Consider the following 18,328-nt stretch of genomic DNA (forward strand, 5'->3'; position numbering starts at 1 on the left):
AGTGACTGAACTGACTGAACTGATAATTCTCTTAAATAATAAAAGGTTTTAAAGGTAAGAAGAAAATGTTTCAAAATATAATTTGGATTTTGCTGGACACAAAGCTTTTAAGAAATATATTTGAAGCAATGAAAGCTGGAATTTTCTCAATGGTTTTTTGTTTTCCAAAATCTTTATTGAATTTGATACAATGTTGCTTCAGTTATATGTTTTATTTGGCTGTGAGGCATGTGTAATCTTAAAACTCTGCACAGGGATGGAACCCACACCCCACTCATTGAAAGGCAAAGTCTTAACCACTGGATTCCAGGCAAGTTCACTTCTCAATTCTTTAGAAGAAATAGCTGAGTCAAGGCTAATAGCAAGCAATCACTTCGGGGAGCACTGTATAGAAAAATGTTAGTGTCTTAGATATAATGATGTTAAATTATAAAAATGATATCATGGCCTTATTCAACCTGTCATCATAGCTTTCCTGTATAAAACATGAGAAGGCATTTGAGTGTGCAAAACAGAGAGATAAGATACAAAGTAAGATGCTGTTGTCCACCTGCGGAGATTTATACTGGCAGGAGGAAATGGAGCTTAGGAGAACCAGTCCAGGAGTAGACTTGTAAAACGAACCAAGACTGATTTTGGTGAGGGTTGGAAAATGATCAAAAGATTGGATAGCCAGATCTTTCTGACAGGTCTACTGCCAAATGCATAAAACCATTTTTGTATTTTTGAAATTTGAGTTTCTTCATTATGCATAGCTAAAACCAAAATGCTTCATCCCAGTAGTGATTTGTTCTCTAGATCTTAAATAGTGTTGTAGAAAGAATGTCTTTACAGGTTTATGTATAATGTGTAGATAGCTGTAAAGTTATTTGTGGCTCATGAAAATACATTTTAAAACTAGTCCAGAAAGTTGACCTTTTGTAGCTCATTTTTTTTGTTGTTCTTTTGAAATAACTTGTATGTACCCTTCTTCTTTAGTTAATTGTAATGTTGGTCCACTGCAGTAATAAAACAGTTATATATTGAGTATCTGGGTTGGACCACTCCACACTGTTATATTACAACTGTTTATAACTTTTTAATGCCTTCATAAATGTGATTCATTACACTAATAAACATGTAAGACAACTGCAGCATCTTGCTGTTTCTTTGTCCACATTGCTTGGCCTTGATAAGTAGACATGACTTTTACTTCCTCCTTGAACAGGACCCCAGCAAGTCTATGATTTGATTTTACATGTTTATTTGCATTTATATTTTGCCAATATTATAGAAGCTCATCAAAAACCTTACACTGTAAAAGGATGAGTTAGAAGTACTTGTAACTAAAAATCTCTCTCATGGGAGAATCTAAAAATTACGGGACAGTGAGAAAACAGAACATATAGTTAAAAATTTAGGAAAAAATGGGGATTTCCCTGGTGGTCCAGTGGCTAAGACTCCATGCTTCCAATGCAGGGGCCTGGTTTCAAACCCTGATCAGGAAACTAGATCCCACACGCCACAACTAAAGATCCCATATGCCTCAACTAAGTTTCAGTGCAGCCAGAAGAAGTAAAAACAATATAAACAGTTTAGAAAAAAAAAAGAAAATTATTTAGACTGTAGTTAAGAAGAAGGATAGCAAATTATTTGCTTTTCAATAAATAGTGGATTTTGGGAGGGCTCAATGGAGGACCCAGTGAGTATTCTCACTCTATTTCTGGTGGAGATACAGATAAAAGAAATGAAGTCAAATTGAAGAGTATCTTTTGGTGAGGGAGAGAAAGGCAGTTTCTGCTTTCAGTGTTTATGATTACTTGTAATATTAGAAGCACTATATAAAAGAACACTCTGCAAATACTCAGTGGACTTCCTTAATAACACAAATTGAACTTCATTAACGAAGAATTACAACTAGCATTTTTTTTTTTTTCTAAAGTAGAGAATAACTGAATGGTCTGTGTCTGGCTTCAGCAGTCTATTTTGTGCGAATTCCCAGCTTTATGCAATCCTATATGTCATAGGTGCTGATGTCTCTAATGCGTGCCAATGAGTTACAAATATAGATCTGAAAAAGTGCACCAAGATGTTGGGAGTCTCATTCTCAACCACAAAGGAAATTAACTTACAATGTCTAGTCTTAGCCCTGGACAATTATGGCTACTGAGCCATGGCTTTACCCTAGCACCAACCACACCACATGCATCCATTTCATGTGACAGTGTTGGGTGGAGTCACACTGAAATTCTTAATCAGCCTTCTGTCTAGTCTACTTGACTAAGGCCTTGATAATCTATTGTGTTTAATCTCAGAATTCAGGGTTTGGATCACATTTGTTACACTCTTAATTGCCAGGTGGGGTCTTCCCTAACCATATGTACGGTAGTAACCATAAGTTCCATAGTCAGATGGTTGACTTTTTTATCCATGAAATAACAATGATATAACTAACTTTGCATAGGTTTTCTGTGAACTAAATGAGATAAGACACATAAAACTTGTATCTAGTTTGGGTTGGCCAAAAATTTCATTCAGATTTGTCCAAAATATCTTATGGAAAAATCTCAATTGAAGTTTTTGGTCAATCCAGTTTATATATACACATCAGGTATTCCAGTCATTGGTTCTTTCCCTCTTATGCTTCCAAGCACTAACACTTACTATAACCTCTAATGACATACCCTTACCAGTACAATTTACCCCACTTAGTCACTGATAACAGCTAAAATATACTACAGCCCTCTGAATCTGATGTAAAAAATGGACAGATAACATGAATAGGCATTTTTCCAAAGAAGACATACAGATGGCCAACAGGTACTTGAAAAGATGCTCAACACTGCTAATCATTAGAGAAATGAAAATCAAAGCCACAATGAGACATCACCTCACACTTTTCAGAATGGTTATTATCAAAAAGAACACATAGAAAATGTCAGTGAGGATGTGAACAAAAGGGAACTCGTGCATACTTTCGATGAGATTGTAAATCAGCACAGCTACTATGGAAAACAATATGGAGTTTTCCTCAAAAAAACGATAAGTACCATATGATCTAACAACTCCATGTCAGGGTATATATCTGAAGAAAACAAAAAAAAAACTAATTCAAAAAGATATAAGCACCCCAGTGTTCATAGCAGCATTATTTATAAAAGCCGAGTTACAGATGCAACCTAAGTGTCCATCAGCAGATGAATGGATAAAGGAGACATGGAACACACACACAGGAATATTACTCAGCCATAAAAAAGAATGAGATTCTGCCATTTGCAGCAATATGGGTAAACCTATCTTAATAAAGCATCTTTTAATGTTTACTATCCAAGTTACATTTTCATAGACGTACTAGACATTGTCAACGTTCCCCTAAGAGCCAGAATGCTCCAGATATGGCAGCAGCTAGAGCAATGTATACCAGAGGGATTCTTTGTGACCCCATGGAATCTATCCTACCAGGCTCCTCTGTCCATGGGATTTTCCAGGCAATAGTACTGGAGTGGATTGCCATTTCCTTCTCCAGGGGATCTTCCCAAACCAGGGATTGAACCCAGGTCTCCATCATTCTAGACAGACACTTTACTGTCTGAGCCACCAGGGAAGTTTATTTCTGACTCAATAATCAATCAGTTTATCTCCCTGGGATGAGCATAATTCAGGTAAATTCAGGTTTTTCTTATACACCTATATATTTCATTTTAAAAATTAATTTTACATGTATAAATTTTAAAAGCTACTTCTGAATTTTTATTATAATCTCAATTAGACCCTTGGGAGTAACACTGCTTTTGTTCAGCCACTCAATCATGTCCAACTCTTTGTGATCCCATGGAGTGCAGCACACCAGGCTTCCCTGTCCTTCACCATCTCCTGGTGCTTCCTCAAACTCAAGTCCATTGAGTCAGTGATGCCATCCAATGATCTCATCCTCTGTTATTCCTTTCTTCTCCTGTGTTCAATCTTTCCAAGCATTAGGGTCTTTGCTAATGAGTTGGCTCTTCACATTAGGTGGCCAAAGTATTGGAGCTTCAACTTCAGCATATCTCCATCCAGTAAATATTCAGGATTGATTTTCTTTAGGACTGATTGGTTTGACCTTCCTGCAGTCCAAGGGACTCTCAAGAGTCTTCTCCAACACCACTGTTCAAAAAGCATTAACTTTTCAGCACTCAGCTTTCTGGTCCAACTTTCACAAGCATACATGACTACTGGAAAAACCATAGCTTTGACTATACAGACCTCTGTTGGCAAAGTAATGTCTGCTGTTTAATATGCTGTCTAGGTTTGCCATAGCTTTTCTTCCAAGGAGCATCTTTTAATTTCATGGCTACCATCACCATCCACAGTGATTTTGGAGCCCAAGAAATTAAAACTGTCATTGTTTCCATTGTTTCCCCATCTACTTGCCATAAAGTGATGGGACCAGATGCCATGACCTTCATTTCTTGAATGTTGAGTTTTAAGTCAGCTTTTTCATTCTCCTCTTTCACATTTGTAAAGAGGCTCTTTTAGTTCTTCTTCACTTTCTGCCATAAGGGCAGTGTCATCTGCATATCTGAGGTTATTGATATTTCTCCCGGCAATCTTGATTCCAGTTTGAGCTTCACCCAGCCCAGCATTTTGCATGATGTACTCTGCATATAAGTTAAATAAGCAAGGTTACAATATACAGCCTTGATGTACTGCTTTCTCAATTTGGAACCAGTCCGTTGTTCCATGTCTGGTTCTAATTGTTGCTTCTTGAGCTGCATACAGTTTTCTCAGGAGGTAAGTAAGGTGGTCTGGTATTCCCATCTCTTTAAGAATTTTCCATAGTTTGCAGTGATCCATATAGTCAAAGGTTTAGCGTAGTCAGTGAAGCAGAAGTAGATGTTTTTCTATAACAGAGGATTTCCTATATCCAGTAAGTGAGTAAAAGATTTTACTTTTTCCATTTCATTTACTACCTTTAGTGAAGTTACCCCCATATGTGTTTATTTGTTAGAAAACAGATACTCCACAAGATTGAGTTATTTGATGATCATCACAGTGACTGAATCTATGTTTATCCATGCAAAAAACACATTCTTCCAGAACATGAGACAGTCTCAGAGTGTGATACAGTAGTGAGTCTTTCTTTTAACATTACTCTTTTTGAAAGTTTGAAGACTAGGCCTTTCAGATTATTATCTTAGTTATTTATAAATAAGTTAGAACAGCAGCACCAAGGACAGAGTTCCGTGACATGTCATCAGGGAACTCTTTTCTCTTGTTGTCAATGACCCATTAGTCTGAGAAAAAGAATTTTACCAGCCACAAGCTGACCTAATTTTGCTAAAGTACAACACATATATCAGCATTATATGTACAAGAATACCATAAAATACTTTGTCAAAATGCTTGCTGAAATCTGAAACATTCTATCTACCTGCAGCATTTCCAAAATCCTCTTGCACTTGAGAATAAATGTGGGTCACCTTAATTTAACAGAAATGTACCTGGTTTTAGCCCTTCAAGATTTTTCAGAGCCCTTACACTGTTAATGACCATTGTTCACAGAATATTTACTATAATGTACTTTGCCAGAGACCCTCTTTTTTAAAAAAAAAAATTAATGAAAATGACATGTTTACCTTTATTATAAGACTGATACCCTATGGAATATACTTTGCTAAACTATTGATTCACAGATTAATTTCAGTCTGAAATATCTGATACAAAGTGATTTGCCATTAGTTTGATGTAACTTTATATCATCAATGAAAACTGAAAGTGAAAGTCACTCAGTTGAGTCTGACTCTTTGCAAGCCTATGGCCTATACAGTACTTGGAATTCTCCAGGCCAGAATACTGGAGTGGATAGCCTTTCCCTTCTCCAGGGGATCTTCCCATCCAGGTATTGAACCCAGGTCTCCCACATTGCAGGCAGATTCTTTATGAGCTGAGCTACCAGGGAAACCCTAGAATACTGGCGTGGGTAGCCTATCCCTTCTACAGTGGATCTTCCTGACCCAGGAATTAAACTGGGGTCTCCTGCATTGAGTCAGTGATGCAGGCCGATTCTTTATCAACTTAGCTATTAGAGAAGCCCTGTATCAAAATATCATATAAGCACTCACATATATAAATGTTACTTATACACACACACGTACACACACACACGTATACACACACACGTCACTAACAAGATTCTAGAATTCTGGTAGACATTGGCATCCAGTTAAATGATTTCGTCTCCTTTGGGCTGTTCCATATGTAGATTGCATTTGTATGTCTATCCTCATTCCTCTGTGTAGATGCCACACATAAAAAGTGATATGTTTATCTCTATTCACATCTATTTTTTTCTTGATGTTCTAACAACCCCATGAATCTCCTTAACCATGTATCAACCCCAGTCTCTATGTGATGTACTCTCAGAGAGATAGTAAACTGTATTTCCACAGAATCTTCAACCTCTTGAATTAGCCAAGTCACCCAATAAATCAAAGCTTGCTGGCAAAAAGAGAGACATATACACAGAGAACAAATGTGTGGACACCAAGAGGGGAAAGAAGGAGGATGGGATGAATTGGGAGATTGATATATACACACTAATATGTATATAAAAATTGGTGAGATTTATATATATATATACATACATACACATATACAGTAATACATATTAAATAACTTTGAGAACCTCCTATATAGCACAAGGGACTCTACTTAATGCTCTACAGTGACCTAAATGGGAATGAAATCCAAAAAGGGAATATTTGTATCCATACAGCTGATTCACTTCACTGTATACCAGAAACTAACACAATATTGTAAAGCTATTATACCCCAACTTTAAAAAAATACTAATACCTTGCTTACTTGACTCCAAATCTTCCCAATACTTCTGCATAAAAAACTTTGAGAAATATTCTGTGTCCTCTTTCATTCTGTATATTTCCCCCAGTGTTTTATGTGTGTTTATGATTTATTATCTCTGCCTTCAGATTCATTTTGCTTCTTTCTCCAATTTTCTCATAGTCCTCCTTTTAACTATTTGCATTCCACGATCAGTGATGCCCATGAAATATTAATCATGAGATAATGAAACAAGAATGTTTCTGAGCTACTTATCTCTTATAGAGGAGTATGATAAGATTAGTTCACAGTATTGAAAAGAAAGTCTATTGGCCACTTCTTATTCCCCACTCTGGTCCTGTCAAACCATCTTTCTCATCACTGCAGGGTAGCTAAGCTCACATATGTGCACCCTGCCAGCACCTCACCTCTGTAGTATCCTGACTCACTAGATATTTGTGGAAACTCTCATGTCACTCACATACATGGAATCTGAAAGGGTGAGGGACATACACATAGCTGACTCTTGACCTATGAGACATGACAGCCGATGGATGAAAGTGCCTCCCTATGTTTCTTTAGCAGACAATTCTGAAGCCTGTTCAATATGTCAGAAGGTCAAGTTCCAGCCACTCATCATGGCAGCAACTTGATTGTGCACCTGTGTACCTCTTTAAAAAATTAATTTTCCCTCTGCCATTTCACTCTGCAGTCTCTTGATCCTGCTCTCTGGAATTGTTTCACAAGTAAACCACATGGAGGTAAGCTCTGGTCTGTCACTCTGCCAAGTGGGGAACCCAGGCTAGGACAGGAAGCATTATGTCCTTCATGTTTGGTACAATGTGACATTCATTTTTAGCTCTTTATTTCAAGCAGGAAGCTTTCTTGCCAAAATAGGATTAAAAATCGCCATCAAATCTCCCAGTCTCCAGTAAGCCTTGTGGTCTCACACGGAAATAGCAGCCACCAAATAGTACACAAATATAGTCGACACAACTGAGCGACTTCACTTTCACTTTTCACTTTCCTGCATTGGAGAAGGAAATGGCAGCTTACTCCAGTGTTCTTGCCTGCAGAATCCCAGGGATGGCGGAGCCTGGTGGGCTGCTGTCTATGGGGTCACACAGAATCGGACATGACTGAAGCAACTTAGCAGCAGCAGCAGCATAGATACAGAGGACATGTGTACTTAGAAGAGGAAGACAAAAGTGCAGGGTCCCAGCGAGTACTGAGTTTAAGATGGGACAAGTCTTATAATGGCAGACTTGTAGCTAGAAATGAATTGATGCAGTCTAGGCTACAATACTGGGCATCTCAGGTGGCGCTAGTGGTAAAGATCCTTCCTGCCAATGCAGGAGATGCAAGAGACACAGATTCAATCCCAGGATTGGGAAGATCCCCTGGAGGAGGACATGGCAATCCACTCCAGTATTTATGTCTGGAGAATCCCATGGACAGAGGAGCTTGATGGGCTACAGTCCATAGGGTCGCAAAAAGCTGGACACAACTGAAGCGACTTAGCACACACACATACAGAGGCTACAATTTAAGCATATCATCATCATCTTTATCATTCCAGAAGTACCTATTTCAGTGTGTCCTGGGTGGGACAAACCACTGAAGCACATAGCCAGGGTGTGATGACTTGAGTCAAAATAGTTTCTTCAGCTGTATGTGCTAATAGGATGATTGAAAATATTTCTTATAAATTTGTTAGATATAAAAGCATGCAATTGTCATTTAGATTTATTTGCAGAGCTTTTCATACTGTTGTCCGTCTTTTAAAATCTAAAATTAGAAGACCCATATTCTAATCACAATGTCAAGTTCATATCACCATGGGTCCATTTAGCTGATCTACCACAATTAGGATGCTTTTTATTTTAAGCAACAGAAACATAGGCTTCAACTGCACTAAGGATTAAGAAAGTGTTTTATCTGTTGTAAAAAGAGGACTACCACAGTGGGTTTCAGGATTCATTGATCCAGCAGCTCAGGGATGGTATCAAGAGCCCAAGTTCTTTCTGTCTCCAGGCCATTCTTGCTGCCAGCTGCTTCCTCAGACTGGTAACAAGGAAGTTGCAGTTATCTCCAGGGTCGTTTTCACTCTGCCAAATGTTCAGATGTGGAGCAGGTACCTGGGGCTTTTTTATATGAGTACAGATTCTTTTATCTGGAAACTCTGATTTCTCATTAGCAAGAATTTGGTTACATGACCCAAGTAAACTCACTGCTGTCTTTGGGAATGAAATCCCTGTGGGTGACTTAGACTAATGGTCTGAGCTGGCATGAACGTGGAGGAGTCAGCCACAGGGTCCAGGACGCACACTTTCCTTGATGTATGTGTGCATGCTCAATCACTAAGTCCTGTCTGGCTCTTTTGAGACCCATGGACTAAAACCTGGCAGGCTCCTCTGTCCATGGGATTTCCCAGGCAAGAATACTGGAGTAGGTTGCCATTTTCTCCTCCAGGGGATGTTCCTGACCCAGGGATCGAAACTGCACTGCATCTCATGTGGCTCCTGCACTGGGAGATGGGCTTTTTACCACTGAGCCACCTGGGAAGCCCACACTTTCCTTGATAATAAAAATCAAATGCTCTTACATTCAGAGTAAACAAAGGTGGATAAAGAGCCCCTTTAACCAACTGAAGCTTGTTTTACTACACACAGCAGCAGCAGCACAAAATGATTTTTATGCCACAAAAAACTTCATTCAGAAAGATTTCCAGCACAATTTCCCAGATCAAAGTCCCTTCTGCAAAATTCAGATCATTATCTGAACGCTGAGCATAATGAGGTCACTACAACAACAGTTCCTTTTTGTGTTTGTTGGCTTCCATGTCACAAAGTTACATACTAGAGAAGTTCTTTGAAGTTCAAAAGAGGACAAATCAATAGCTGATGTAACAAACCTGCCTCGTACCTTTTAGGTTATATCCCTATATAATTATGTATCCCATATATTTGTTTGCCTGTTGTGCAATTTCTGCACAACACAAGTCCCATTGCTGGCTTGAGGTCAAGCCCCACATGAATGAATACTTATTAACAAACCGGTTGCAACTCATACTGTGATGAAGTTCTGACATTTTACTGGGGGCCTCTCTGCAGCTTGAATCCTCTGTCATTTTGACAATTGAATCTCATTTGCAAGGAAATGGTAAAAAAAAGACAAATCTACATCCTGACATCTTCTGACATGTCTCTGGAGGTGATGAATCCTGGTTTGGGGGAAGGCTCAAAATAATTGAGCAATGGAAAGTAAATGAGAGAACAGTTTTCCAGTAGCTTCACTCTTAACAGTCTGTCAAAACATCTTGACAGGTTACAAAACAATGATTTAAATCCCAAATGCAACTCATCTTGCACCCATGTGAGGGACTTACACACGCATGCTGAAGACTCATGCATGCATATATCAGAAATATTCTCCAAGGCTGTGGAATGTGTTACGTCTTATTCCCATATCAGTAAATAACATGAGCGAATACCCATATCCAAAAAATCCAAATCACTGAAACAAAAAAAAAATACATATTTGCTGTACTTATATTATTTGAAACCAATTTGATCAACATTTTAGAAAAACACATATTTTGTTTTGTTTTTAAAAGACTAGTCCCAGAGCCCCAGCATTGCTGCAGGTCATACAAGATGACAGGGCATTTGTCTTAGAAGGTTCCAAATTTTTTCATCTATAATATGTGTTAATGATTTATTATATGTCTATACCTATAGAATGATCCCCTTTTTACTTCAATTTAAAATTAAGTATATCAAGAACACGTATTCCATAGATCTCTTCTGATTTATAAAGTAAATAAAAATTTTATTTCTATAAAACTCCCTTGAATATTTATGTGGTCCTTGTATTTCTCCCTCGAAAGGAAAAATAAATGTGTATTTTATAAATATTGGTTTTAAAAGGACAACTACATAAAGGCTGGCTGTCATTGATGTCAATCCTTCATTTAACAAATTTTGTGGATCACTGCCTTCTAAATGCTGGAAAAATCATAACAAACAAGACAGTTTCTTGGCCCCAGTCAATCCTGCACTCCAGTGCCTGAATTTGTCCATATAGGTCCTTGGGTGGGGATCCTGACGCAAGCATTGTCTCAATTCCCCAACCACCTCCAGTCTGGGAGGGATAGGGTGTTCAATGAGCTGGTTCTAGTTCTCCTGTCTCTAGAATATAATACACTGAAAGTACCAACTTTTAAAGTATAGTCCAGCCTCATTATACAATTGTTGAAAACTGTCTCCTTCCCAATGTCTTTCTTTTTGAAATACACTGATTTATGTGAAGGTGAAACCTAAATTATGCCATTTTCAAAGTACTACTTAAAGAAATTAAATACCAATATGTCACATTAAAAATTCAACTAAATTTTTTCACCAAGTAATTGTCCTCTCTTCTTCTGCCAGTGAGGAAAGGCTGGACATCTCTCATACACACAAAAGCAGCTAAAGACTATGGGTGATACGGAACCAGAACCCACAGAACCTCATATATGCCGATTTCACTACAGTGCTTATTAGGAATCTCAAGCCATCCTGCTCATTTAAAGAGAACTCAGGATGTGTACCGATATTATCTGGACTGTCTAAAGTGGCAAATACAATGAATGCATTAAGAACTTTCACACTTATTCAGCAAATACTCATTGAGCAAGAACTACGATAGGCTCTGTTTTGAGAGCTTGGCATATGGAAGTGAAAACCAAAAACAAAGCAAACAAACAAAAATAACACCTCTCTTGCTCTGGAAAGCCTTACATTTATTTAACACCCTTTGAACCTCTTATCCCCCAGTGACACTAGTGAAGAATTCACCTAACGATGCAGGAGAAATAAGAGATGCAGTCTCCATCCCTGGGTCAGGAAGTTCCCCCAGAGAAGGAAATGGCAGCCACTCCAGTATCGTTGCCTGGAAAACCCCATAGACAGAGGGGCCTGGGGAGCTACAGTCCATGGGATCACGAAGAGTCAGACACAGCTGAAGTGACTTAGCACAAACCTCTTGAAGTGTGTGCTATTATTAATCATATTTCTTGGAAGATAGCATAATGGGATTTAGAAGTTAATTAATTTGCCTAATTAAGTACACAGGCTTTAAATCTAAGTCTGTATCCATCTAGAGCTTGAACTCTTAAATAAAAAACCCAATGGATCACACATTCTAGTTGACCACAAACTGGCAGCAATTTTCTTAAGGTCTTTAACATATAAAAACATGGAATTAATTATGATAAAAAGAATTAACCTGGCAAATGAACTACTTCCTCTTTGAGGCCCCCTCTGTAAAGGTTAATGGCCATGGTAACAAACATGAGAGATAGTATGAAATAACATTAAGTACATGGGGTTATGGAGTCTGAAAAGCTTATCATCTGTTCTTCTCATGCTGCTTGCTAGAAAGCTAGACAGCATGATGTTAGGCAATCACATAGCGCCTCAAAGTTTTGGTTTCCTCACCTATAAAATGGAGTCTACAATAGCACCCACCAAGCAAGCCATCTTACAAAGGTGGCTTTGTGTAGAGAGCTCAGCCTGGTGTCTGACAGGTGGTTCGATCACAACAGAAATTGGACCTAAGTCATCTTACACTTATTTCTGTGAATAACCAACTAAGGCAGGAGAACTATCCATATTTCAGTTAAAATAACCCGGTGAGCTACCTGTAGTGAGGATAAATATTGTCTTTTTATAGCTCTTGGTTTCTCAGAGCCTTAGGAGTGTCTCAGGCATCTAACCCAAAGAGAAGAGAGTTGAGGTTTTCATTTTAAAAACACCTAATTTGTTGCCTCTTGCTTAATTTATAGGTGCATAAAGCACTCATAATGCAAAAAAGCAAAATGGCCATCTGAGGGGGCCTTACAAATAGCTGTGAAAAGAAGAGAAATGAAAAGCAAAGGAGCAAAGGAGAGATATACCCATTTGAATGCAGAGTCCCAAAGAATCTCTTCAAGAGATTCTTCTAGAGATCTCTTCAAGAAAATTAGAGATAGCAAAGGAACATTTCTTGCAAAGATGGGCTCAATAAAGGACGGAAATGGTATGGACCTAAGAGAAGCAGAAGATATTAACAAGAGGTGACAAGAATACACAGAAGAAGTGTACAAAGAAGATCTTCATGACTCAGATAATCACGATGGTGTGATCACTCATCTAGAACCAGACATCCTGGAATGTGAAGTCAATTGGGCCTTAGAAAGCATCACTACAAACAAACCTAGTGATGTAATTCCAGTTGAGCTATTTCAAATCCTGAAAGATGATGCTGTGAAAGTGCTGCACTCAATATGCCAGCAAATTTGGAAAACTCAGCAGTGGCCACAGGACTGGAAAAGGTCAGTTTCATTCCAATCCCAAAGAAAGGCAATGTCAAAGAGTGCCCAAACTACCGCACAATTGCACTCATCTCACATGATAGTAAAGTAAGGCTCAAAATTCTCCAAGCCAGGCTTCAGCAATATGTGAACCATGAACTTCCAGATGTTCAAGCTGGTTTAAGAAAAGGCAGAGGAAACAGAGGTCAAATTGCCAACATCTGCTGGATCATGGAAAAAGCAAGAGAGTTCCAGAAAAACATCTATTTCTGCTTTCTTGACTATGCCAAAGCCTTTGACTGTGTGGATCACCAGAAACCGTGGAAAATTCTGAAAGAGATGGGAATACCAGACCACCTGACCTGCCTCTTGAGAAACCTGTATGCAGGTCAGGAAGCAACAGTTAGAACTGGACAGGGAACAACAGACTGGTTCCAAATAGGAAAAGGAGTACATCAAGGCTGTATATTGTCACCCTGCTTATTTAACTCATATGCAGAATACATCATGAGAAACAGTGGGCTAGAAGAAGCACAAGCTGGAATCAAGATGGCCAGGAGAAACATCAATAACCTCAGATATGCAGATGACACCACCCTTATGGCAGAAAGTGAAGAACTAAAGAGCCTCTTGATGAAGGTGAAAGAGCAGAGTGAAAAGTTGGCTTAAAGCTCAGCGTTCAGAAAACTAAGATCATGGCATCAGGCCCCATCACTTCATGGCAAATAGATGGGGAAACAGTGGCTGGTTTTATTTTTGTGGGCTCCAAAATCACTACAGATGTTGTTTGCAGTCGTGAAATTAAAAGATGCTTACTCCTAGGAAGGAAAGTTATGACTAACCTAGACAGCATATTAAAAAGCAGAGACATAACTTTGCCAGCAAAGGTCCGTCTAGTCAAGGCTATGGTTTTTTCAGTAGTCATCTATGGATGTGAGAGTTGGACTATAAAGAAAGCTGAGCACTGAGGAATTAATGCTTTTGAACTGTGGTGTTGGAGATGACTCTTGAGAGTCTCTTGGATTGCAAGGAGATCCAACCAGTCCATCCTAAAGGAGATCAATCCTTGGTGTTCACTGAAAGGACCAATGTTGAAGCTGAAACTCCAATATTTTGGCCACCTGATGTGAAGATCTAACTCACTGGAAAAGACCCTGATGCTGGGAAAGATTGAGGGCAGGAGGAGAAGGGGATGACAGAGGATGAGATGGTTGGATGGCATCACTGACTCAATGGACATGAGTTTGGGTAAACTCCGGGAGTTGGTGATGGACAGGGAGGCCTGGCATGCTGTGGTTCATGGGGTCACAAAGAGTCAGACACGACTGAATGACTAAACTGAACTGAAAGCATTCATTCATAATTTATGATACTCACCAAAACTTGTGGAGAATTACATTAAACTAAAAACTTTTATTATCAAACCAATTATTTTTCTGATAAATAATACATTAAAAGATTTTTGAGTAATATTCCTTACTTTTAAGCTCAAAAATTGATGAGTATATTGCTTTTTAGCTTTAAAGATTAATTATCCATGTATTTATTTGCATAAATAGATATATATATACATACTTATATGTCTATTTCTTTATCTATATATGTACACCCATATCTATATCTTTATCTATACCCATAGTGTTCTTACAGTGTGGGCAGTCTGGAAAATCCATAATAGCCAAGATAAATGTATTTTAAATCATAGAAAATGAAAGCTCTAGTCAGAAAAAAAGGCAATAATCAATGATTTATAATATATTATAGACCAGAAAAACAGTAACATATATGATATGCGAAATTATTTCTATTCAATGTTCAATAGGTTACTAAAGAAAAAAAATCAAGAATTCTTAGGAAGAAGTAGGCAAATGACATAAAAGTTATTTCACATGAAGGAAAAACAAAACCACAGTGGCACTGAGTATTTGAAAAAGTTCAGATTTATTCATAACTGAAAAATGTAAATTAAAAGACCATTTTTTTACAAAAGTGAATAGCATATATCAAAAGTTAAATTAACACTCAGCATCAGAAATGCACGGGGAAATATGCTTTCCTTGTTCATAGGAATATAAATTTGTGAATCCTCTTTGGAGAACAACTTGCCAAAATATTAAATATATAATAAAATACTAAAATGCCAGTATTTTTCCTCAGTATTTCTATTTCTCGATTTTATTTATAGGCTATATATGCACAAAAATATTTACTGAAAAACTTTACCATTGTTTATGGAAACCAAGACTAAAATACATGTAAACTGCCATCAAAATTACAAAAAAAAATTATATTAAGTCCAATGGTATAACAAAAATAGCTCTATTTATATAGGTTATAATGGAATTATGTCCAAAATATATGACAGAGAAATTTACTTACCATAATAAGGCCCCCATTTGGGTAAAAAAAAAGATGTATCTGAGTATTACATAAAAAGAGAGATTTATGTTTCATGTCTACATTATTTACTATTATATTTTTTATTGTTAAGCTAACAAAATATATATAAAAATATACTGTTTAAAGAAGAAAACTAATCTAAACAGCCAGAACAGATAGTGCTGGGAGAGAGAGAGAGAAACATCATGGAAAATAAAAGTGTAAGAGATACTGAGGACTAATTTAAGAGGTTTATAGATATCCATTTACTATGCATTCTGAAAAAATGTTCTGAAATGATGAAATGTGAATAATAATCATCCAATCCATAGATAAAAGTTTTCCAAGGCCAAAAGTCCTTATCTTTAGATAGAAAAAAAACAAAAAGATAAATGAAAAAGATCACCACCTAAAATGTAGCACTTCAGAATAGAGAGGTTAAAGAGAATGGTCTAAATACTCCAGAGAAAGAAGAAAAATGGTTATCTCTCAAAAATGCAAATTTGGTGTAATATTAATAATCTTATTTGCCATTCCAGTTTCTAAATACAGTAGTGAAACTTATAAAACCTCTGATAAAAAGCTAATTGCAATCTATAATTCTATACCCAGCCAAAATATCAGTAAGTATGAAGGCAAATAAGGAAGTAAGGTCTTTGTCAAATATGGAAAGACTCCGAAATATTTTCTATGTATTCTTCCTTTAAAATTAACTAAAAGATATATTTCAGAAGAAAACAGTAATAATAATAAGACATGCCATTCAAAAAGGATTAAAGTAACATTAGAAACCAAATAAAATAAAGTCATGGATAACATCTACATATCAAAAGAGAAGATTTCCCCAAATTTGGATAGCAAATCACAGATTCTCTGGGCTTCCCTTGTGGCTCAGCTGGTAAAGAATCCGCCTGCTATGTGGGAGACCTGGATCCGATCCCTGGGTTGGGAAGATCCCCTGGAGAAGGGAAAGGCTACCCACTCCAGTATTCTGGCCAGGGGAATTCCATGGATACAGTCCATGGGGTCACAAAGAGTTGGACACGACTAAGCAACTTTTACTTCACTTCACAGATTCTCTAGAAGTATTTCCTTAATAAGAAGAATTTAACTGATTTCACTGAGTAGATAATGTAAGATGTTGAAATATTTTGGTAATAGAAGAGTGATTATGTATTTTATTCCTTTGAATTAAGTAATATTTAACTCCTAAGATTATCCCTCCAGTGTGACTTTCTCTGCAGCTACTACTTCTTAATCTTAGTATTATGGCTTGCTTTTCACCATTATAAAGCATTTTAAAAAATCATACTATTTAATACTGGCTATAGAATATTTATTCAATTTAGCAAGCAGTTTGATTACTCTAATCCTAAGGGATTAGATCATTTGAAAGGAACAGTTTCATTTTTATAAGTGAATTCATGAAGAGTTGATCAAAACAAACAACCAACCAACCAAACAAAAAACCTAATACTAAAATTTCCAAGCTGGAATAAACAGCAACAAAAATGAAGAACTGTGGATTTAGTGATGTGTCTCCAAAAAAAAAACTAAAGTTTTCGTTATGGAAAGTTAAAAAGGTGGAATCACTGGGATGCAGTTACAGCCAGCCCAGCTGACACAAAGAAACGGATAAAACATCACTTTGTCATCAGCTTCATGGCTTCAGCTTGAGTGATGTTTAGAGAAAGAAAAGCTGCAATGTGTATAATTATTTGATTATATCACACTGCTGTGCAGAAGTTCTGATATAAAGAAAACAATTTTAAGTTACTTTCTCTAGACCTATTCATTTGATTCTAATGCCCCTGTTTCCTTTCATCATCAAAGACTTTTACATTTTATTACATTCAACTTTAAAGCAAATTTAAGTTAAAATGGATTCCAAATAACACATAAGACCTAGGAGATCATAGATTAGTTGACAACAGTAATTGATTATTCTATAAACTAATAGGAAGCCATATACATTAATACAAATATAAGAATTTTTTGAAAAAAAAATCTAGATTATTCTTTAGGCTACTTATGAGCGTTAACAACTGCTCCCTCAGAAAAAAGATCATGAAATTGTGTTAAGACACTAAACTATGAGTTGTGAAATCTGTGTAGATGCTTTCTCAATCTCTGTAGATGGGTCAGACAGGATCATGGATGCCTCAAATGTAAAAACAGGGTAGGGTTTCCAAGGACTGGTATTTAGTTATCTTCTTCATGATCAAGCCCACAGGAATAAAGGTTTAGATAATTAACAGATTCAATGTCTTACAGAGGAATGTGTATCTCTAGATGTATGATTTAACTCAAAACAAACCCAAAAAAGTCTATGATATAATCACAGTAGTGGATAATTGATGGTATGGCACTCAAGGCTCAGAAAAATCAAGTTATACATACTGGACATGTGGCAGCCAGTTTAAAACTCATCTTCTTTCTCACTCCACCTTTACAAAGGAAGACTGTTGCTTCTTGATCAATCAAAATGGCAGATAATTATTTGGATGAATCAGAGAATGAGATTTACTGGGAATGGAAGAAACCCTATTGTGGCAAATGCCCATTTTCTCTCTCTTAATATGCATTTGGAGAAGGAAATGGCACTTCACTCCAGTAGTCTTGCCTGGAGAATTCCATGGACAAAGGAGCCTGGCAGGCTATATATAGCCCATGGGGTCACAAAGAGTCCAACATGACTGAGCAACTATCACTAATATGCATTTCTTTTCATGGGTCTTGATGGGCAAGAAAGGGTGGAAGAATGCTTAGCCCTTTGATTTGATGAACAATGTTTTGCAAGAGGCATGAGCTCCTCTG

Source organism: Budorcas taxicolor, chromosome 7 (assembly GCF_023091745.1).
Source record: "Budorcas taxicolor isolate Tak-1 chromosome 7, Takin1.1, whole genome shotgun sequence".
Taxonomy (NCBI): Eukaryota; Metazoa; Chordata; class Mammalia; order Artiodactyla; family Bovidae; genus Budorcas; species Budorcas taxicolor.